The sequence below is a fragment of the Tympanuchus pallidicinctus genome, unplaced genomic scaffold (assembly GCF_026119805.1).
Source record: "Tympanuchus pallidicinctus isolate F22 unplaced genomic scaffold, pur_lepc_1.0 scaffold30, whole genome shotgun sequence".
NCBI classification, from domain to species: Eukaryota; Metazoa; Chordata; class Aves; order Galliformes; family Phasianidae; genus Tympanuchus; species Tympanuchus pallidicinctus.
The window spans coordinates 5,144,283-5,168,930 of NW_026294748.1; the positions used below are offsets into that span (position 1 = coordinate 5,144,283).

The 24,648-nt window shown below is 46.0% G+C and overlaps 1 long non-coding RNA gene across 1 annotated transcript in view; it reads right to left on the minus strand.

Annotated features, from left to right (window-relative positions):
• The window catches only part of LOC128087537 (uncharacterized), a 29,916-nt gene extending 15,446 nt beyond the window's left edge, over nucleotides 1-14,470 (minus strand). The window contains exons 1-2 of the long non-coding RNA XR_008209891.1: nucleotides 14,144-14,470; nucleotides 11,557-11,676 (exon numbers count right to left, since the gene is read on the minus strand). This is a non-coding gene — a long non-coding RNA (uncharacterized LOC128087537). The remainder of the gene's footprint in view (nucleotides 1-11,556; nucleotides 11,677-14,143) is intronic.
• Between the last annotated feature and the right edge of the window lie 10,178 nt (nucleotides 14,471-24,648).

Below are 24,648 nucleotides of genomic sequence, written 5' to 3' on the forward strand. Positions count from 1 at the left end.
GCTGCAGGATGCAGCCATGCCCCCAGGCCTTGCTGCTGCTTTGGGGGCTCCAGGGAGTGACAACAGTGAGTCCACAAAAGGTGTACACAAAAACCAAAGCCTCCTCTCCACCAAATCAGCGCTCAGTCTCAAAGACAGGCAATCTCATCAGTAGCTATATTCTAGGGGAATGCCTTCCTGCTGCGCTTCAAGTTGTAAATTTAAACACAAGATCTATAAAACAAAGTGCCAGACAAGGCCAGGTTCTCAGACAGGCAGCAGAGCCACATCCACAGCCCAAGGCTTGCTCCCAAGGGTGGCAGACACGCCTCCTGTTCTCCTTGCCCTTCCATCATCACCCACTCATCACCTTTCACAGGTTTCACTTATCTCAAAATCTTTTGGTTTTCTTTCTGAGGGGCATCATAGCAGTCACCTTACATTAAGGATTTGTTTGTTTGTTTTGCACCCTTGGTTTCTTTTATCTCCCTTCAGTTTCACTTCTCCCCATTCATCCAGCCTCAAAGGATGGGAACAGGAGCACAATCTGTCTCAGCTTCTACAGCAGAAGCTGGGATGCTGGGAGTGGGTGGGTGCACAATGAAGCCTGTGCCCCCCAAACACAAATGGGACAGCATGTTGGGCATCCAAGATTCACCAAACAAAAGGGGAGGTTTGCTGATAACACTGCACAATGCAACAACCTTCCAGCTCATGCTTGCTGAAGTGCACATAGGGTACAGAAGGTGCCTCAGTTACCACAGAGCAGTCACTGGTTTCTGTAACACAGCAAGAGAAAGGCAGCTCTGAACACTCTCCTATTTTCCCCCCATACCAAAGGCTCTTGGAAAAAGAAAACAGTGTTAAAGGACAACTTTTTAAAATGGAACAGTGTTCTCCTCAGTCAGCAACGCAACAAAAGCACTTTAACAAAACCCCAAACCCACAGACATCTCCTTTCTGCCCCAGGATTATCTATCTCATGCTGCAGGATGAGCACAGCAATCAGCATCGCTGTGCAGTGAGCTCCGCTCAGAGCATTGCCCTGAGCAGCCCCAGCCCAGGTGTGCTCTTGGATGACAGCAAGATGCCTTGTGCTCCATCTGCAGCACTCACAAACCACACCCTGAGCCCCTGTGTGCCGAATCTCACATCCTTGGCCAACGGAATTTGTGGGTTTGAATTATAGATGCAACCTCTGCTCCTGCACACACATCAGCATTTCTCCAGAGCGTGGCTCTGCTCCTGCTCTCAGATGGAGCAGCCTAAGCGTCCTTGTTCCGGCCTTCCTCCAGCTCATCTCCTGGAGGATGAATAATGGAGCAGTGGTGAGGAACAGAAGGGAGCAGACATGTCTGTTTGAGGTTTCAGGTCAGACGGAGAGGAGCTTAAAACCCAAATTGGTCAAATTAGAAGGAAGCTGTTTATTTCCATCCGCCCACAAATAGCATCACTGGAAAAGAGGCTCTGTCATTGCCTGATCCATCATAAAGGAGAGGAAAGGCTGCAAGGAATTAGGATCAGTCTCTTTTCCCCTACAGTTATCATGGTTTCCTGTGTGTATCACAGCTGCAACTCAGACCCAGTGCTTGGGATGAAGGCCTGCACATCTCCAAAATTCAGACCTGGCAATAGTTTCACCACAGGGACTGGCTTTCAGTGCAGTTCCTGAGCTACAACAGGCTGAGCTGAGCATACATGACCCTATAAACACATCCCACCAGCCTGCTTCCCTTCTGCATGGTGCTCAGGCTATGGGGGCTATGAAGCTGCCCAGGGGCTCCCTAAAGTAATGAGCTTTTGCTTGCCATCTTGAACTGAATAAACCAACTGTCCCAAATTTCATTAATGTGTATTAGATTAACACTCCTGCTCTCAACATCTGCTTCATCTATTCCTGAAACACATCACACAACAGAGGGGCACCGTGCCTTGTACTTTGACTTCAGCCTGCTCCTAATTAATCAGTCCTTCTTGGGCAGAAGGGGTCAAATGGTGACCAGAGGTGAGAATGGGGCTGTGCAGATACTGCCCAAGATGGTTGCAGCCCCATGATGACTGATTTTATCCTCCTGGCTTCAAACCAGTCTCATAATTTACCCTTGCATGCTGATGTGAGATCTACAGCTCTTTTTGAAGCTCTCTGCACTCAGCAAAACCCGTTTCAGGTTTTAAACATTAGCTTAGCTCAAGCATCAAGAAATTAGGCACGATCTTCAGAGGTAATTAAGCAGCTAATCAATGTTGAGAAGCTGAGCCTCTAATTGCTCCTCAGAAACACAAAGGGGACTTTTCTTATTACTTTTCCCAGGCAGAGAAGCAGGATGGAGCTGTACCAGACAGGGATTGTGCCCAGCCTCCCTGCTTCTGCACGTGGTCTTTCATGCTCCAAAACTGCACCAGCGCTTCAGAAAGAGAAGCGTCAAAGCAATTCAGTTTGAAGAGGTTCTTTTTCTCTCTATCCCTTAAAACCCTGTGAAACATTTCCCAACTTAAGCTCATCCACAAAGAACCACCAGCATGGAAGCCCTGATTGTTCTCTGATTCCTCAAGAACAAGGAAGAGGAGAAGAAAAAGCTGAAAGCAAGAAACCAGAGATGGAGCAGAAGAGCTTCCTCCCACACTGTCCTATTTTCCTCCCCAAATTGGAACGGCCCTGGTTCTGGTACCAGGCTTATTATTGAGCACCTCCTGAGTGTCTGCCAGTGACTCTACCTGTGTGTGCCAGGCCTGCCAGCTGCACAGCAGACACAGCACGGACCAGGGCAGTGCAGGAGCCTGCTTGCTGTCGAGCAACATCTTCACTTGACAGCTGTGAATTGCCTGCTGTGTACACACAAGATTTTCCATTTAAACAACTGTTGAGACTTTTTCTCTGAGCTGTAATCAACAAATGAGCTGACACTCTTGCCTTCTGCAAACGAGCTTCTGCTAGGTGCCTGGTAACCCACCTGCCTGTGTGCATACCTCTTGTGCATGGACTAAAACAAGCAGCAAAGGCTCCCATTACTGAGCACCATTGCTCTGTGGAACTGACATTGTGCAGAAGTCCCTCAGCCCAGGGACGTCACCCAGCAGCAAATGCTGGCAAACAACTCTGGAGTCCTTTCTCTGAAGGCTTCTGCTCTACCCAGGACACCAAACACTCGATGATTTGCTGGTTCAATTACATTTTCTGCTCTGTTCTTTCAAAGACAATGTCAGTGCTCAGTGTTTTCTGCAAAGAGAAATCCATTATGGATATTTCCCAGGGTACAGTGCAAGCCAGCCTGGCATCCTTGTGAAAAGGCACAGGAGAGAGATGTGCAAGGACAGGGCTGACTTCACTTCTCTGCAGCCTTGTAAGTTTCTTGGACCTCAAGTGCTCGGGTCACATCTGACATTGCTGCAGCTGCTGAGCCCGGCTGCCTCATTGAGAGTCACAAACAGCCCTCCCAAATGCAATTAGGAGAAAGAAGTGCACTGTGCCCTGCACGTGCAGTGAATTATCAATCCGCTACTGAAACTTCAAGGTAAAACTGCAAGAAAAGGACATTTCTAGGGCTCCTCTGGCAGCAATAAATCTTTCAGCTGCATGGGATGGGAGGACATAATAAATTTGAAATATAAGTCAACAGGAGTGTCAAAGCTTGGCCAAATCCAGCTGTCAGAGTGTTGCTGGGGTTTGCTGAGAGCCTCCTGCTCAGCTGCACTGGGAAATCAGCAGATAACCTGGAGAAACACACATCTGCAGACACACAGCAGCAGAGCTGGGTGCTCAGCCCTCATTCCCCATTCAATACACTTGAACAGCACTCCAAGCCTTGGCCAACACACACCTTGCAACACTGAGCTGCTGTGGAGAACAGGAGAGCAGCAGAGAAGAGGAAGGAGAGAAAAAGGAGGAAAATCAAGCAGAAATAGCAGGGCTCCTCACAGCAGGTGATTTCCCTCTGAGTGATATGGAAAGCAATTAAAGTAACAAATGAAACACAATGTTTAATGTCCCCCTCCAGGCCGTGCTCCCCCCAGGAGCATCCTGTTGGACACCATCAATGAGAAGCCCCTCTGCAACCCTTCACGTGCAAGCTAAACTCAAGGGCACAAGGTCGCTGCCCCTCAACACCGGTATCCATAGATCCTGCTCTTCACACCTATTTCTGGCTGCCCATACAGGTAAGGGGAAGCATAAGACTAAACTAAATGCCATGGAGAGAAATCCAAATAATAACGTGGAGAAGATCCGGACATCTTTTTTCATCTGACATAAAGAATGCAAAAAAGGAAAAAGCCACCAAGCAACCTGGGCTTCCCATGTGATTCGTAATTTCTGGCTGCTATGGTCCAAGCTAAGCTATAAGGACCAGAAGGTGCCCATCATTCATGCCACAAAGGACAGGCACTGCTCACAGCCCCGCTTCAGAGAGCAGCAGTGCCCAGACCAGGACGTAGCTATTGTGTTACAGCTCAGACTGGAAGATTTCACAGCATGAGGACGTGCTTGGACAGCAGCACTACCACTGTCCTCTCCCGGCTCAGACCCCAAAGAACCATTTTAACACAAATTCATAAACCAGAATGTGTGCAGGGAGCCCTCCTTGCTCCAAGCTTCATGATCACCTTGTAAGCAGGGATGCACACAGGCTTCTGGATTTTCAGCAAACCTACATTAGCTCCATCATTTTTAAAATAGCCTTTTGTTTTTAACTTTGGTGCCATTCTTGCTTTGTGTTCTGCTGCTCTCCCTGGCTAAGAGGTGTGATGTGCCATAATACACCTGGTTCCACTGAAACTCAGATTTCCAGGCTGCAGCCCCACAGAAGGGAGCGAGGAGTCAGAGGGGGCTTCATTATAGCTCAGTCTGCATCCTCCTGTCTCTGCTCAGAGAACAGCAGAGTTGATGTCAGCCCAAGGAGGGAAGGGCAGAAGCTATGGCACACACACGCTGCTACACATTCATTATCACAGCGACAGCATGCTGCCAAGTTGGAGGGGTATTTTTAGACTGGAGAGAAAACCTGGGGCCTTATTAGAGAGTTATTAATACAGAAGCGACACTAATGCTCACAGTGTTCTTGTGTTTTCCCTACACTTACACAAATGAGGTTTATTTCCTTCCCTCCTCCAGCTTTTCTAGACAAGGGGATTGGTTCTCATCCAGCCTCCGCAAGGACTCAAGCAAAGATAGCAGCTCAGAAGAGCAGAGATGAGAATCCCTGCTTGGTCTTAAGGACAAAAGGTGGTCTTCAAAAGGACTATTTTTGTTCCTGGCACGGTTACAACCCATCACTGACTGCAAGGTCAGACAGGGAGTGGGTCTTGGTGCAATTGCAGTGTAAATGCAGCCCACTGATGGCCATAACAGGCAGACCAGACTCGTGCACTCCCTGGGATACCCTGCTCCCCAGAGAGCTGTTAGTGTGCAGAAGAAGAGCAGAGCAGATACAATAAAATTTGGATAAATGAACTGGATTAAATCTCTATGTGGACACATTTACCCAGAATAGATACAGGCTGAATTTCATAGAGCTTCGAAGTAAACAGACAAAATAAAGTCATCTTAAATGCAGCTAAGAGCAGTCTTGCTACTTAAATCCATTAAATTCCACTGTAAATCCATTCTACTGGTAACTTGGACTCATTTTCACCCAGATCATGGGATTGGAAAGCACCTCTCAGATCCCCAGTCCAACCCCACCATGCCCACGTCCCTCAGTGCCACATCCCCACAGCTCTGGAACACCTCACTGCCCTCCTGTGCTGCACCATCCACGACCAGCCTCTGTGCCTTGAGGTGAAGCAGGGCCACAGTCAGTCACACAACTGCCCTGGATTTGCTACTCCTAGCTGATGAGCAGGCACACTTGGGCTTTCAGCCCGGTTTTCTACAAGAGCATTTGTGGCTGAGCTGTGCAGGCAGATTATTTAACAGACGGACAGGAGGCACCAGGGAGGGAAGGAAGGATTTAGCCTCTCCAGAGAAAGCTGCTGACGACAAGCAAAACACAACATCCTGGAGAGAGAGAGTGCTCAACAAGAGACTAAGGGGAAGGAAATGCATTCTTGGCATTCAGGAGCAAACCTGGATGGAGTTCCCAGCTGACAGGTGAGAAACAAAGAGCAGAACAGACCCTGCAGTGCCAGGAGTGGCCACTGGAAGTGCAGGTGCTCCCCAGTGTTGGGGCAGCCCTGCAAGAGGCAGTTGATGGTTTGGGGTATAACTGCACTGAACTCTCCCCCCTCACAGCTGCTTATTTCACCAGGTCTGGTTTCCACACAAGTCAACAGCAGCGACAACAGCAAATGCTGAATGTATTCAGCAGTAATCCATGGAGAAACTGATCGAAATCCATCGTTGGTTTGGCATCTCTGGGAAAGCTTGTACTTTCTTTTGATACAAACAAAACACCCAAGAGAGATGTTGTAATCTCCTCCACACTTCCCAGAATCGCCAGCAGTTATCAAGCTGTACACTGCAATATATCCTACCACGCACCATTATCAGGAAAAAATGAAAGTGAAGGGAAACATTCAGGGAAAAAGGCAGATTTGAATGTTAGGGTGCTTGATTTTTGAGGTGGAAGCCCTGGAGATGCAGCACCTTTGTGGATGAATGTCATTCATCATGGGCAAACTCTTACTACAGATGCTATTGGTTTATACACAGTGATTAAGTTCAAAACTACACTACCAACTTCCAGTTAATGAACCAGTTCAGCTTCTGGAACGATTTAGTTGAATGATTTTTCTTCACCCCCTTCCTCCCCCCCACCCCCCCCAGCATAAGCTGGGCCATGGGTTAAGCACAGCTATTCCATCAAGTACAAGCAGGAAAAAATAATGTGCCTATTAGCATTGGAGCTAAGGGAATAATTAGCTTTACTTCTTGCTGTTCACAGATGGGCTGGAGCACCTCACCATTTTCTTGAATTTAGCTGTGATGGGAAATTTGAAAAATTATTCCTGCAAATAATTAGTTATTGATGTGGAAGTTTGCTTAGGGGAAAGCACTCCTAAGCAAATCAATCTGTTATTCAAGGAACATTTGTTGGTTGGGGATGTGTTGCTGTTGGTCTGCTCTGCGTGGCCATGGGGAACTGCTCTGAGTTCCATTTACAACAGCCAAACATTCTTTTGTCTTTCAAACACTGTTTCTCTCCAGCATAAAAGGTTTTGAACGTTTCTTGGGGAAAAAAAAAAAAAACCAAGCTATTTTATCAATAGTCTAGAAACATTTTCCCAGCATTTAGAAGTCACAAACCAGTAACAGCATTAAGATGGATTTGAATTCCTCAACCCAAAGAGCACAGAGAACTTCAGATGGACACAAGTGGGGGCTGAGCTTTGATCTCTGTTCAGTTTCCCACCTCTCATCACAGCAGGCAGAGCACTGACCACTGACAGCAGCCACCCATCACAGTTCTGCTCCAGACTTGCATGCATTTCACATCTCATGCAATAGATCCCGTTTCCCAGTGTCACAATCCCACGTGCCTTGTGCAGCTGGGATTTTGCACTGAATTGAATCCATCACAGAATGGTTTGAGCTGGAAGGGACTTTTAAAGGCCATCTAGTCCCATCCCCTGCAATGAACAGGGACACCCACAGCTCCATCAGGTGCCCAAAGCTCCCAAGCTTGGCATGAGCAGCATAGGCTGAATGACCCCTTCACAGCCAGGATCTTCACTAGGATGGTGCTGAGCTGAGCTGCAATCTCAGCCCCATCCCCATCAGCCCCAGGCCCCTTCCCCAGACACCCACAAACTGGCATTTTCCTCCTGGCCTCTTTTTCAAGGCGCATTTACTGCAGCTCAGGTTGCCACTCCCAGCACAGAAGAGCAGACTTGCAGTCTGCAGTAATTAAAAAGGAAGAACTAAGCAAATTAACTCTCAGTCTTCAAGAAACTGTGATTCATGCTTCATTGGGCTTTGTCAAAATGAGCTCAAAGCCAAGAGAGCCAGTCCATCCTGAAGCTACAGAAAGGAGACCTCCAAGCAAGCTCTTAGCATCCTCTTCATGTCCTGTAAGAGCCCAGCTGGGCTGGCCCTGCGGAAATGGGAAGAAAGCTACAGCCCTGCACCTGCTGCAAGCATTTGGTTTTCTGGATGCTTTTTGTCTGCAGAAAGAGCAAAAGAATTTTTAAGCTTGCTAAGCTCTGCACCAACCCCCAAGAGCACATGGGCCAGCACTGCACAGCAGCCCTGCTCTGCTGCAAGGCAAGGAACATGGGCTGGCAGGGGACAGGCACCATGCTGCCACGTTTAATAGCCATGAGCCCTGTGGCAAGAGACCTTCAAGTTAGCCTGCCCCACACTGTGATATGGATATCACAAAGCTTTCCATGCTGCAAATGGAACGTGAAACAGACACACCAGCACGGCCACACAGTGGTCCTCCCAGCATTTATGGGAGAGCTGCTTTTAGAGACCACGTACGGCCACCTGGTGCAGATTGTCTGGGCTCCTGATTTTAAGTGCTACTTGAGCTCCTTCACATCGCATTTCCTTGCTCATCCCCCACCTCTCCTACAGCATTTCTTCAAATTATAAGCAACAAAACACTCTAGAAGCATTACTTCATGCTGCAGTGATAAGAGATGCTAGTGTGAAATGCGTTTTGGAGATAACCAAATCCAAAGCCACCAGTGCTTGTTAATGCAAATGCCTCAAACTGTCCTTAAACCTTCAGCTTCCCTCCTTCCCACAACTGCAGGGCCACTCTCAGCATCCCAAAGAGCTTCAGTGCTTATTCCTTTCAACACTCCACACAAATCAGTATTACCATGCCGTGATGGTTCAAAAGAGATCTGCACTTCCTGGGCAGAGGAAGGACGTTTCTGCAGTTGCCTTTTTTATTTTTAAAGCATGTTGTAAAATACAGGAAAAAAAAGCAGCTTTAGGAGAGTTAGGAGATAAATGTTTTTAAAGGAACATCTCCCTCTACAAGCCCAGTAGGAAAAGTACGTTTCAGTGCTTTCTCCATTAATCTCATCCTGTTCTATTAGTTAATGCTATTAGCTTCCATCATCATTACTACTCAGATTAACACAGTGGGATTTGTCCCTTCAGTGCCTGCCTTGCCTTACGATGCTCCAGGAACAGGATCCACACTTAGGGTGGAAAACACACTGCTCCCTCCTCCGTGCCATCACTGAGCAGGGTGTTGATACATAACCACTCTCCTGGCTCTTACCTATGCTGGGAGCTTCAGGAGAGTGCAGACAAACCTGGCTGTGAGCACAGTGCCAGAAGTTGTGCTGCACAGATCCAAGCTGCGAAACTAATGCTCATGTGAGGATGAGCACAGAAAATCAACTACAGAGAACTGGAAATATAGGTCTAGTGTATTAATATAAAGAATGCACCAAACTCTGTATAATTAGTATGTTCTTGGAAGGTGCCTTTACATAAATTAAGTACAACTGGTTGCATTGCTCAAGAGGGGAAGCTCATCCCCATGGCCACAGGAAGGACAGTGGTGGAGGGAAACCACTCACAGCACTGACTTAACTTGCAAGGAATTGCATCAGGAGGACACAGAGATCAGACTTTAGAGATCCGCAAGAAGCCTCTGAAGAAGAGAGAATCTATGTGCAAAGCAGTGCTGTGCCCCAGCACGAAGTCACAGAACAGACTGCACCAGGAAAGAGCACTGCAGCCCTAAGAAGCAGCATCCTGTGCTGTTCAATGACACTTTGTAATCCTAAATACATTGCTAAGGCGAGCCACGCTGAAGTCCTGCTAAATTAAATGGGCTCACTGCAGGGCAATGAAGTGGATAGCTGGAACTGCTACAAAATTGCACTGCTTCTCTGCCCCAGGTCAACTTGCCACCAGCAAATTCTTCCACTCCTTCCCCCCCATATTAATGCCCTCCATTGCAATAAGGATTCCTACCCACTGCCAAAACTCAATTTACACTATTTACTTTAATGATCTCATTTGTCATCTTAGCATGTGCATCCACCTCTGGGAAAGCAGCCCCGTCAGTCTGCCAGAAGGTCTCATTTACAGCTTGCTCTTTCATTATTATTTTTAAAGATTAAATTGCTTTCATTTCAAGGCAAACAGTCTGGGAACTCCCACAGCCCTGAGGACACCAAGGCACATTCAAACATCTGATCAATATATTTTAGAGTTACATGCATCCCAATCCCAGGTGATCTCCCCCTCCTCATCGCCCCACCATATCATCCATCTATTTCCACCACCTTTAACTTTGCTATTGCTCTTAATCTTTGCAAAGGATGCACGCTGGGTATGAGATTTGAATACTGCCATAACGTTTCAGGTTGGAGCTGTGGGAAGAATTTCAGCTTTTTCTTTTGAGGGGCAGAAGAGTGAAAGAGAAGAGTGTGTAAATTTCCTTCCACAGTGCATCAGTTCATTTGTTTCAAGCTGTGAGATCAAAAATGTGGTTTGACTGCTCCAGAGTGGTGTATTCCTTCCTATTAGATTATATTTCTCTCTTATGGTGCATCTCCAACGCTGACATGCTCAGTAAAATTCAGTGTTAATCTAATCATATAAATAGGTTACAAAAACAGGGAATGCTTTATGTTTTGTGGAAACAGCACTGCACAGAGCTACAGCTGGAGGAAGCCTCCCAGAACGCAGCATCAAAACCCGAGAAACACAAAGAGGAGGGATTGGGTATTTCAGAATTACTCATGCCTGTCTGTGGTGTCTCAGTAAACTGGTCCTTTGCTTCTTTGCAGCATCTCTAAAAGGATGCATCAGAAGCCATTTCTTGCCTGTGAGCACTCACATCCACCCATCCGTGTGCCTCCTCCTGTCCCCGCCTCCCAGTGACCAAGTGGGACAAAGCACATCAAACCAGCACAGCCTTGCATCCTGGAGCAGCCACTGCTCTCCATTTCCAGGATCATTTACAAAGCAGACCAAGCATTTGTTAAGTACCATCTGAAAATCCCAGTACGAAGCTCAACCAGAGCAAGCATTACCTGCTGGGAAAACCAGGGCTAGATAGGTGAGCAATTTAGAATCACAACACAATCCGTCCCTTCAATATTTCAGCATGCTTTTCTCAGGGTAACAGAAACTTCTTCTAACCAAGAAACGCCCATCAGACCTCCCAAAAAACTAAGTTCCAAAATGCAAAGTTATTTCAGAGTTACAGAGTTCCTTCAGCCCATGCAACAATGTGACATCCTGCCTTCTTTTCCTTCCACCAAAAACATTTGTCACAAGTACCTATAAACATCGCAGCAAAACCCCTTAAATCTCCTATTAGTGCTTTCCAATATGCTGAAATGTTTCTCCAGGAGCTTTTCCAGTGAACAAATTGGCCCCAAACTAACTGTACTTGGTATTCAGACACAGAGTTCTCTGTGCTTGATACGTCTCCTAAATACACCAAAGCAGAGGCTTAAGGAACATCATCTCCCCCACATCTATTTGTGTCTGACATAAAAGTAGTGATTTTCTACAGGAAAAAAAAAGGCTTTGGATTTCTCATCAATATTTATACACACAGCAGAAACAAAAGTCATCCAGATCATACATAACGATAAGTTGGCAATCAAAGAAACTCAAGGGTTATGTACACAGCATGAAAGCATATTTATCTTACTTACAGTTAGATGCTCACATTTCTGGTGTGGCAGCAGAAGACGGAAGATATCAGAGCTCAGCCTTCTCAGGGATCTCTGAGGTTGTTCTCTGAGCATTACATGAGGACTGGAGCAGCAGCAAAGCTGGGGCAAAACAAATAACAATTGACAGCATTAGACTAAGAAAACCAACACCAACTTGTCCAAGATCATTTGCTAACACAGAAGTAATACAGCATCAGAGCTCTTTGGAACATCAGGTTGTGCCAGAAAGAAGCAATCATTTTAGAGGCTATGCAATAAAATAACAACCTTTGGGTTCCTGTTGGTTTGGTTTTTTTTTCCCCTCCTGCTTTCCTCTGTGCCCATTTTACTTTCTCAGTGTGCTCTGTGCACACAGCACTGATGCCGACATTGCTCCCTCAGACCTGAGGCTGAAGAGGACTCTTGTCTATTTCAGCAATTACTGCTTCCCAAAGAAGCACAGAGAGAATACTGATAAAAACAGTAAGGTGGGAAACACACAGAATTCACATGTGAAACAGGAAGAATACTTATCTTTGGGGAAAGAGGCACAGCCCTTAAAAGAGGGCCTGGAAAAGACCCAGAGCTGTAGTTTGCAAGGAAACCCACCCACAGAGCCTCAATCATCCCACAAGCTGAAAACCCAAGATGGATTTTGGTCCATTGAAGAGCATCACGTTCAATAAGGCAGACTTTTATGAAGCACTTTGTCAAAAGAACTTCCTGACCCTTTTAGTGGGGGGCAAAGGCTCCTTCCGAGAGGCACAGACCTCTCACTTGGCACATTCTGACACCTTCTAACTGCAGAGAGGAATATTTGTAGTCACAGCAGATAAATGAGCCGTGGACAGGGAACACAACTAATTTAATAGCGTGAATTATTTACGCATACATTCACGAAAGCCATCTTGCTACACAGCAGTCCCAGCAGCAGGGATTATTAATTTATAACTCAACTACAGCTATGTTAAACAGAACCAGGCTTCCATAAAACCTTAACTGTGGAGGTGCACAGAAAACATTGTCTAACTCACCCAGAAAGGACACCACAGCTCCCCAGCAGCCACCAACCCCACATCAACTGCATCTGTCAGGCAATGAAGTGATGCCCACCAGTTCCAACCCACACCCAGAGCTGCCTGCTGTGCCCACACAGTACATCCTCAAGTAGGATTTGCCTTTAAGCTGTCATTAGCTTCCAAAATAGTGTGCTTCCTCTCCTTTAGAGCAGCACTGTCAACACACCTCGAACCAGACCTGGTTTTAAGACCCAGTTACTCAGCCTTGCTCCTGGCCGATCACTTTGTATTCCTAAATCCTGCTTGAGTGCATTGTACAGAAGCCTCCACAATGTAGGCATCCTTCCAGCATCCTATTTATCCTGATAAACATGCTAATAGCTGGACTGCCTGCATCTTCACCTGTCTTACTCACTCAATAGATGGCTGAGGCAGCAAATTAATCTTCATACAGTAGGAACTCGCTTCCCATTAATGACTAGAAACCCTTCATAACGCACTGTGATCAACCTGAAATAATTTCATAAAGCACAACCTCGTGGCAGAGCTGACTGCTCTTAACTCTTTGTGGAAGATCAAAGGACTGGAAAGGGAGGTTGTATTGCCTGCTTGTGGGGATACTGAGAGCTGCTGCTTTCAAGAGAGGTGCTTGGTGCTTCCTGAACACACAAGACAGAGCAGAAAAGGCACCCAAAGACATTTTACTGCACCAAATTGCAAGAAGGAAGCATATGGCAAGGCCAGGTGTGTCCAATGCAGGGCTGTGAGCAGGTGTAGGGGATATCTCATTAGCTCGTTAGGCCAGCCACGTGATTGTTTCTGCAGCACCTGAAGAGCCAAAGAAATAGCAATTTTTTTGTGTATTCCTACTTTTTCTGGGGGTGCTGTTACAGCCTGATCAGCAGATGATGAGATCAGAGAGGTTTGCAGGGAAAGGACAGGACTCACAGTAGGGAATATTGCACTGCGAGTTTCCCTACAGGCACGTTTGGAGATTTTAATCATAATCTTTCTGCTCTGTGCTTCAGTTTCTTTGTCTTTACAAGTGGGGATTCTGACACCAGGCAGCCATGTGAATTACTTGGAAATACTGAACTGTAAGACATGCTAAGCTACACACATGCACACTGTGACTGAGGCACACCAAAAAGCACACAGCCTATGAAAGGAGGGGTTTGGGCAGGAGGGCTTTTACTGGCAGGTCAGTGTTATTCCAAGAACCATAGCTGTGGAGCAGAGCAGAACTCTTTCACACTTCCATGGACCACATTTTAGTGTACAAAGTGGGATCACTTAACAAGGCAGCTGTCAGCACTGACACAACTTGCATCAATCGCTGCTGGCTGCTAACATAAGCATCACACCTCCTAAGAAAAGGCAGCATGACTCTAAAACATAGCAAACAATCTTAAGGAACCACAACAGGTTCATAACCTACAGCTCCCCTACTCCACAATACAGGGCAAATCCTGCCTGGCACCCTCAGACCACACAGCTATAGCTCAGAGGATCCAAACCTCAGAAAACATTACAAGGTCAGCATGCTTACCCTGCCCATATCTCCTTACCTCCCATCTCCTCCATGGCTGTTGTTTCTTTTCCTCAAAGAGGCTGAAGGCTCTGAACCCTTCACAAGAACACAGAGAGCTCAGAGCAGACCAGGAGGATCACACCGTGTGCAACAGGAAATTTCACTGCAGCAGAGCTCCAACAAAACCAAACCCATGGCAGAACAACGTCCAACTCCCTCGGCAGCAATCACCAACTTAATGAGCCCTCCTGAGCCTCTGGGAGGGGGTAGGAGCCCCAGAGTGCCTTGCTCCTGTCTGCACCTGAATGGTCAGCCCTGTTACTGGGGGCCACAGCTGAAATCCACCACAATTAATTGTTAGCTACTCTGAGGAGTTACAAAAGCAGCCCTTTAGATCCTGGGATCCTAAAAACAAGCGAGCTTTTATGTATTTTCTGTTTGTCCACAAAAATTCAGTTTTTTTTTTTTCTTTTTTTTTTTTTTCCCCCTATTTCTTCCTTTTGTGGGATGCCATGGAAAGAAATAAACGTGTTTCACTATTAAGACCTGGTTCAAACATGTAATGAAAACCTGGAAATTGTTCTTTTGTGAAAATGTCCACTCAGGAAAAAACCAAAACAATTCTCTTTCAAGAAGAAATGGTTTCATTAAAAAAGAACAAAAGGATAAAATAGGACTTTCTATGAGAAGCTGGAGACTATCCTCCAATTCTGTTGAGTAGCAAGCCAGAGGGATGTAATTTTTTTGTTATCCTCACCAGTGCCCACGCTTGCAGCAGGCAATGTTCCCAGTGGTGCTGCTGAGTTGCCAGCAGTACTTTGGTTAAGAAAAGAAAAAAAAATTTGTCTGACACACAATCTGTATTTCTGATTTCCAGCCACACTTTCAGGATTTAGCCCAGCTCAGAGCTCAGCTGTGTCTTTGCACTTTGCGCAGCAAAAGATGCTGATCTGTGATCCCAACTTGTGTGACTCCAGCAGAGCTGTGCCATACAGGATGTTGGCTTGGCGACTGCCTTTAGGATCTGTACTGCTATAGGAGCTACACAGGTAGGCACTCCTTGAGAATGTTTCTTGGCTAGGCAGACACTAGGAGAAGGTGAGCAAGCCATTTACCACTGCATAACAGTAAAAGAATTCCTGAGACAAGCCCACACCATTAGGGCTGGGCCAGACTGACTCCAGAATGCTTTACTGTATGCATTGACCCCAGCAAGAAATAGCAGTAGGGGTATTTATGAGCCAGATGAAGGATGGGAAAGGGCAGGTTAAGTATCAGGAAGTGGCTAATGCATCTGTTCTTCAGCTACAGTGGGTGATGTGTGGGGAGGGGTGAGGGGGGCAGCTATGGGCTGCCTTTACTCATCTGCAGCTGAGAAAGAGCTCAGAACAGAGCCCTGAAACAGCATTTCCATCAAAGCTCTTTTAGTAACGGCCGCAGAGGTGGTCTGGATTGGCAACGTGAAGCAGGTGAAGCTGAATGTTAATAAGCAGGGCCTGGAAACAATCTTTGCCTGCAGAGTTCAGATTTAGCTCTTTAATTCTTCTACTTAAATTGAAGAACTTAACATGGTTCAGTAGAAAGCCATTTTACTACTGAGTTGCAAGGGTTGTATTTATAACTGGGATAGCAGCACGCTACACTCAGAACTGAAATCCCTTTCTATTCTGAGCCACGCAAGAAGGGAAAGACAGATTTCCCATCCCAGCTGATTTACAATTTAATTAGGCTGTTGCTGTGTGGAATCCTGCAGCATGCCAGCATCAGTCATGAGAATATGGTCTGCCAGTGGGATGAGTTCTTGCTCCTTCAGTTGTTAATCACAAAAATGTTTCCAGAAATTTGCAAGCTCAGAGCTTCCTTCAGAGCTGTGTCCCTAAAGCAGGGAGGTCTGGGGTATCTGCAAGCCTTTAGTCAGCCATTTCCTTAGCCCTTTGGGCTGTCATTGTACAGCTGGCAGCACGGTAGTCCTTCCAACACTGTGCTCTGTCAGCTTCAGAAGTGCTCATCTCCCTCGCTGGTGATTGAAGTTCTCCCAGCATCTCATTACCATCTCTCCCAGTTGCCCATCCCACATTAAAGGGGTTTCCCGAGGCTTTGACAACAATCTTCCTACTTGCAAGGGAAAGCTACTGCAAGCTTCTTTCATATGAAATTATATAAGGGAGCTGAAATAGGAGTTACTCAGAGATGGAAAATGTAGAAGCTCCAATTTTATATCCTATCATGCGTGATGGAAGATGATCCCTAGAGAACCAGCTCTTAGACTGCATTCCAGTACATGTATGCATCAGGATGGTGATGGAAATGTAGCATATCAGTACTTCAGCAACAGGTTACATTCTCACTGAGGCTACAGCACTGTTTTAGGGTGGGCTGATTGGAGATTTGCACCTCCAGCACCTCCAGAGAGATGGAATATGCTGCAACATGTGAGCCCAGACTGTTGGCAGTCTCTTCCAGGACCTCACACAGCAACAGGCAATCCCACTTCTGACTGTAGTTTGGGCAGAGCCTTACAAAACATCGGTGTTCAGCCCCAAACTGAACTCCAGGGTGCATGCAGAACTGAACCAAGTGTGAATGTGGGCAGACCTGTCTGCATTGTGGCAGATTTGCATCATCACCACTCATCTTTGAGTAGAAATGTTAAAGGAAATAAGTGAGCCCTTATTTGCCAGCACTGCAAATGTTTTCAGGCATTACATCCAGAATAATTTCCCTCAGTGGAATATTCTGAGCCTAATGTGCCCCTTGCAAGAGTCACTCTGGTGTACTGACTGTGGAGCAGAGAGAAAATATGTGCAAGTGTGTGTGCATGACGGAGTCTGTGTGTGTGCACAAGCAGATCTGAACACATTCATACCCAAACAGCATGGCAACAGGAACTGTGCCCTTCACACTGTGTATTAATGGTCACTCCATGCAGCATGTTGCTATGCAGAACCCAGGGGGGCTGCACACTGCATCTGTCTCACTCCTGGTGAGCGTCGCTTCAGGCAGCTGTTTGAGGGATATAATTAAAGCTGGTCTCCAGATCCATAAATCAAAGAGAGAAAGACCTTGAAAAGGAGGATAATAGGAAGAAAAAGGACTCAAAAGTATGCCCTGTGCTGTATAATACCCAGATAGGTTCTTTCCAGACACAATTGTGTTCCAGAAACAGCATGCTGAGGCTGGGGAATCCAAGTGGGGGAAGCATTTAATCTCCATGTGTCTGTGGGGCTTTGAATGTTTTGCTCTGCTGTTAAATCATAGCTCTCCTCTCCTGCACGGCCCCCCAGGGAAGAAACAGAAGATGGCAGTCCTTCAGGGAAAAGCTGGTGAGCTGCTGGAGGTGTGATTGGCCATGAGAAAATACCAAGGCAGAGCATCAGGAAGGCTTATTGCCGCAGCCCAGATACACCAGGATCCCTTAATTAATGCTTCCCTTACCACCGTTAATATTTATCAGTATGGGTGAAGTCACAGAAGTGGCAAGAGGGAGATGCCCCATTTCATAGAAAAGGGGAAACTGAGGCATGAGAGGAGGAAGGTCTGCACTGGTGCCCACATTTCCTCACAGCCATCCCAAGGGTCCTTGCTTTGACACTCGTATCTGTTTTTCTAATGCCTGAACTCATCCTCCCAGAGGTTTCTGCTGGCTTTCATGTAGCACATGAGCCATCAAAATGACTCCTGAAATCACCACAAGTCCTGGGAGTTGGATGCTCACAGCCACAGGAAGGGGTGAGGTGGCTCAGGATTCAAATGCCAGATGTGCATTTTCAGCAGAGCTGTTTTATTGAAGGCCATTGAAGGCTGAGCTCTGTCTACCACTTCCCCATCTGGAAGAGCCTTGTGAATGCATCTAGCTGCTTGCTCAGAGATGACAGAGAAGGGAAATTCAAATATGAGTAATGTTTGCAAACTAGTATGTGGGTTGTTTTTCTTCCATGCAGACATCCATAGAAGGCTTCATTATTCTGCTTTAGGCTGAAATCAGCTCTCTTTAGTGATTTCAGCTGAGCAACATTTGCCACATGACATACTGTGCGTAGCAGAGGTTCAAACTCCACGAATGAGAATGAATGCAGAAGAGACACCATGTTCTGAGCAGCTGCAGGTTAGATGAGGCTGCTTTAAAAATAAAAGATCTTGCTCTGCTGTGCAGAATGGAATGTGGGTCTGTTTTGGGGACAGATTCAAGGGAGTCTATCTGGAACCAAAGCGGAATTCTTAATGAAACAAAAGTGCGGCACTCTAAATTTAGATGCACGATTAATGCTTTTAAAAGTAAGTGCATCTGTAGCCATGGGGTGTCTGAAATTTCATTCACAGTGCTTGCTTTCATCAAGCCAAATCTGAAACCCACTGAAGGCAGTGGTAAAAATCCCACTGACTTCAATAGGCCCATTGCTTGTCTGCTGTCCCTGCCCTTCTTTGGTCGCCCGTTTGGGAGATGGCTCCGCATGCCTACATGGCAGAGTCTGCAATTGTTGATACTTGTAATTCCATTTTATGCTTCAGCCTTTCTGGAGGCAAAGAAAGCTTAGAGCTTGCACAGCAGCTCGCTGAGTGAGACAGCAAAATAAACAGCAGGGCAAAGAGTGTAAATCCAAAGGAGATATCTATCTTTTGAATAGCAGGTCTGCTAGTCTAATTCTCTTTGTTTGTGTTGCAAAACAAGCTTCTCCATGGCACTCCAGCTGCATTTGCATCAGATGTGCCATACATCATACAGTAATACAGATATGAGCTGTGACTTGCCTGGCAAATTGTGTTCTGCTTCTGATACGGCGATCTCTGCGGGATGTGAATGTATGAGATCTGTGGATTGAAGGCATTATTGCAATCTGTAGTATGATGGTTATACATGAGGGATGTTCGTATCAAACCCTTGCTGCAATGTATTGCTTATTCAAGAAGCCAGATCGATAAATATTTCACCTGAGCAGAACCTTCAGTCTCTAAAGCCACGCTCACAGACGAACTCTGCAGTGCCAAAGGGCAATCGAAGAGATACACAAGATACAGGTGAGGGGCTTGAGAGCTGCAGCTCCTCCACAGTACCTCCAGAACCAAAGAGGAGGTGAGCTTGTGCTTTTTTATTGGATCAGTAATAGCTGGTAATCCCTCATTTGTTCTCTACTCCAATTAAGCACGTTGTGTGATAGGCAGCAGTTAAAGACTGGCATCGGTTGCTCTCTATAGAACCAGGAGAGGTGCATTCATTTCAGAATTAAGGAACAAATTACAAACTCTTCTGTCCTGCCAAACTCTCCATCCTCATAAGGTCAGGAGATTTAGACTGATGCATTAATAAAACACGAACCCCACTCCTGTCAATCACTGCATGTTTATCAGCTGCAGACACCTCTTTCTGCCAACAGCTTAGTTCTATTTTTACTGAGCAAATGCTTTCACACTTCAGCTTCCATGCCTGTGCTGCTCCATGCATTGTTCACACCTAGGTTACTCTTCACACCTCTCAAGGGCCCCGCAAATAGGCGTGAAAGGATTCCTCCTCAGGGCGGCCATGTGCTCTGATGGAGAGGGAAAACAAATGGGAGCCAGGGTTGCTGTCAGCACTTTGGGCTATTGAGAGGGGACAGGAGAGGCATCCTTTGTTCTGGTGTGATTTAACAAGCAGCAAGGGAGCGTATCTTCATGTCAGTCCTTCACAATCGCTGCCCATTTTATCCCTTCTCTCTTTACAAAAAGTTTGGAGTTGAAGCTGTGTAAGAGCATCCTCTCAACAAGGACCTGGATTTTTGGGGTGTATTTCATCCAAGATGCAAATTTCCTGCAGTTTCCTGTGTCTGACAATTGTAGGGGCATCACCTTCCAGCAAGGCATCATGGTGGCTGGACACAGATACATGACCAACACAGATTTTTCCTAATATCCAACATGATGATCCAACTTCCCCAGCACAACTTAGAGACATTCCCTCTTGTACCATTTCTGTTACCAGGGAGCAGAGGCTGACCTCCAGCTCACTACGACCACCCCATCCATCATCAGTTGCTGCACCAGTCAGATGTGGTCAAATTGTGGCTCGTAACCCAAATGCAGCCTTAGGAATATTCCCAGAGCATCCATCTCAGTGACAATTAGCCATGAAATATGACTCCCCTTCATACCAGTTTAGAGTCTTTCCAGTAACATCCTACTTCATCACTGAAACGTGCACTATTTAAAGTAAGAGGGCCACATATTTAATTGGAATGGAAATAAATGTGCATGCCAAATATAATCTGACTTTAAATAATCACCCCAGCATTTAAAACCTATCAGTTTTCCTCTTCCACCTCAGTTATTAATAGCAGAGGTGCAAAAGAAATCAAACACTCCCTAGGACGACCCATGCTGATGGAAGGTTGGCCAACCTGTGTGCTGCATACTGGGCTCATGAAGGGCATCTGGATGCCTGTGTATCAGAACATCACAGAACATCACGTACAAATGCTCCACTGAATCCAGCCTGGCTCTGATTTGCCATTTCTAAGAATAAATACTTCCTAAAAATAAACCTGTACATTCCTGATTTTCTTCCTTTCTTTGTTTCCTTTCTCTCTCTCTTTTTTTTTCCTTCCCATTTCTCTCCTTCCCCACCCACCTCTCTTCTTCCCTGTGCTTTGTGCAGACTGAATATTCAGAACAAGCTTTCCTTCCAGCATTATCAGGTTAGGGAGCTCCCTGCACACAGGGCTGCACCACGGTAAAAAGTTCACTTTCTAAAATTACTGATACAAGAATGAAATATTTATGAGCCAGGCTTCTTTCACCATCATTTTACAAAGACTGTAATTTCATCCCTGCGACAATCAGCAGGCTATGTAAGAAGTGAATCACTGAATTGACTGGGATGAGGGAAAGGCTGCCTCTTTCTGCCAGAATCACAACAGGATAAATGCAGGATCTATTTTCAGTTGGAAAACAAATAAACAAATTTAGAAAACCCACAACAACGGCTCAGAGACTGCAAAGTACGTGATGGACAGCTATGGTAACAGCAAAAAGGGCTTTCCTCTCTGTTACTGCACCTTTCCATCCCTTTCTCCCTGAGACGAACAGTAAGATTTACACAAGAGCCACGAGGAATTTATAAGAGCACTGTTTCTTGAACTCCCACTTCTCATTCCTCCTAAGGGAATGCTCCAAGTAGAGCACCAGTCGTCTGCATGTCACAAAGCAGGATTGCTGACTCCCTCCTCATCCCCAGAGAGAGGGGCCAGAATTTTTGGATGTGGCTGGTGGGTCATTTTGGAAACCTAATTGCACACCTTAGGAGAGGCATCAGAACAGACTCTGCTCCTTCACTCGAGCATGAATCTCACTCATAATTATTGAGTCCATTTTGTATTCAGCTCCTACTCTCCCTCACGCAGAGCCACATCAGTTTAAGTGTTCTCATCTCATTTTTTCCTTTCCCACAATTCAAATCTTTCACATTAGCAGGGATGGGGGAACCCTCTTTGAAATGTATTATTTCATTGAATGTTTCCAGCCAGGCTACATTTTTCACGGTCTTTATTTGGATCAATCACTTTAAGAGCTGATGTCGCATTATTTAAGCTTTGACAGGCATGGAATTAAGATGCAGGTTTATTCACTTACAGAAAATGTCAGAGAAGAATTAGATGATCACTTTAGGGATTGAACCACTACGGCTGCTGCTTTTCAAGTAGCGAATGTTAGCATTTTTGGACATGTTACTCCCCAGGTTCTTGTGGCACGAGAAGTAAGTTTGTGGGAAAAACATCCTGCTCTCTTCTTCAGCACAAACAACCTGTTACTGAATATTCAGTACCGAAATGTACAATAGCAGGCTGGGTACTGACATAACAGAAAGTGCCCTAAGGTAGTGTGTACCCACACAGGAATTGAAAGGACTTATGCCTGCGGGCAAGTCAGCTTGTCTGCTGCAGAATGCAGCCTTGTCTGGCTTCGGACAGTTCTATAACGCCACGTTGATTTACAGCAGCCAGAACAGCCCTCCCTGGTTATTAATTCTCCCATATAAAGCTGGGTGCTCTTGAAGGGTGGTTATGGAAAGGACAGAGCTCAGCACACGCTGCCCCAGTGCACCAAGCAGACCACAGCTCCATGGCACAGCTCCGGGTATCAGCACAGTTTTGCTCCTGCTGATGACTGACTGCACTTTGAGTACTGGGCTGTGCCCTCAAATGTAGGCAACAGTCTCAGTAATGGATAAAGCAACTTCTTCAGGGCCCTGCAAGGTGCTGGATTCCCACTTTTGGGATGAAATACCCAGACACGGACATTTCCATTACTTTGTGCATTGCAAAGCAGATCATTAATATGTCCGGGAAGGACACCAGTGGGTGCTGTGATTGGAAATGACAGCTGCCCAGGGGTCCATCACCTCATTTGGAGCTGCTCCCTGCTTACCCAGCCCCTGGAAGATGCACTTGTAAGGACTGATGTGCCTCGGTAACAAGTGGGTTCATTAGCATCTACCCACATTTTCCTCCTCTGGAGCTGAGTTCTCTCCCCCTTCAAGGCCACAGCGTGTTTTTCAGCACAGATCGTATCTTTGCTTCTCAAGAGGTCACAGATTGTCAGCCTTGTTTTAATGAGCTGTGTCCTGTGAATTTCAGTCACTTCAAGTCTAATAAGGGAACCCACAGGGGTAGTGTTTTCAATTTGCTCCTCTTTCCTGGAGAGCTTGTACCATACATCACATGTAGTAGTTCACAGCTGGTGAAAAAGAAAAGAATCAGCTTGTATTCCCCATGCAGGGATTTTGCAGTTCAATATTTATGAAGATTGGGTGTCCTCTCATCTGAAAGGCCAAGCAGTTTCTTTCACTATGTGTGGGATATATTACGTTAATATAGTGAACAGCTGCTTCCAAGAACTAATTTGATGCTGGTGCTGAAAAGCTCTGTGCACTATAGAAATATTATGAACTTCTAAGAGTCCTTAGTACTTTGCCTAGCTGAGCCTTGTGAATACAAATTAAACATAATTGGAATCCCTGCCCTCCCCCCCATCAGAACTAAGGGCTACTTTACAACTGAAATAACACCTAAATATCTAATTTTAATTTCAAATTCACTCTATAAAAGCACAGCCTGATTGTTTTGCTCCTCGTTAAAGAAGGATTATGAAAAATGATCAAATCTAAGCGTTACTTAAATGCTTATGAATGAATGCAGCCATCAGCTGGAGATCACAGGAATGCAACACTCTTTGAATATTCATTAGTTCTTCCAGACATCTGATATTTCTTGTACACAGAGTAGCAAACACTGTGGTTCAGTCAATAATACCACAGTCCCATGGGCAATGAGGAGATCCACTTTCAACTCTTCAGCTGAACACAAGGTGAAACATTGGACTGTTTTGGATGACAGAACGTATCGACATCCGTCTTTGGACAGGTCACAATAATTCCTCACGTGAGGATGAGCTCCCACTTTTTGCAGAGCTGGGGAGCAGTGCCAGCCAAAGGGGGGTAGAAGGGACTCCCAGAGCCTGGGGCAACTTCACATGTGCCATGGGATGCTGAGGGGCACACTGGGACCTGCAGGTTCCTGATGAGGGTAGCTTTCATGTACCCACTTTGTCATTCCCAGCAGCCCAAGGGGACATTATCAGACTCACCCCCAGCTTTAATTTTCAGTTTGCTGCTGAAAAACCTCAAAATTTCAGGGCAGTAAGTTCCCCCTTGTGTTTCTACAGCGACAGCTTCTACAGCCTAGAGAGCAGCAGAACAGTGTGTGCAAAACAAAGAAAAACAACTTCATCTACACTACAGTCACTAAAAATTAAATGTCAAACAGGACAAGAAAAACTGATGTGGTAACATACAGAGGACAGGATCCATGAGAGACCGAGTAATGAAAAGGTCAGGAGGGCCATAAATCAAGCCGGAAGCAGCCAAGATGTGGTGAGGGAGAAAACTCATCGAGGGGTACAAGTGCTCAGGCAGTTTAATGAATATGTTTTATGTAAATGGAATGATTACCATTCCAGGAACAGGAACTGCCCTTACTCCCAACACGACACGCATCCTGCATCAACCATCAAAACAAGGCACAAGCTGAATGCGTTGCTTGTAGGGGCTGTGCAGTGCGGGGACACAGCTTGGGAGCCGTCCAGTGTTGTGTCTCTGAAGTTTCTCCTGGTTCTTGTCTCCATCAGTGACCACAGCAATCAGACTGAAATCACGAGCATGACCCACTTGTTGCTATTTGATGCCCTGTGACAGTATCCCAAATCCCACAACAGAATAAGCTGTAGCTCCTGCTTCAGTTAAATTGCAGCCATCGAGCCTTAGTTTGGAAAATCAGGCAGCTTGAAATTCAGGACATGTTCGTGGGTCTTCCTGAACCACAGCCTACACAGATATGACAAACAAAGCACCACGTGTAAGCACTGCCTCACACTGATTTGTACAGGAGGTCAGTGGAAGCCAGGGATAAAACACAAGTTCTCTGGGTCGCAGCCCATTGCCTTAGCCACCAATTATGCTGCATTCTTTGATATTGTATATAATGAAGCACAGCAGTTTGTTCAAGGCTAGCTGTT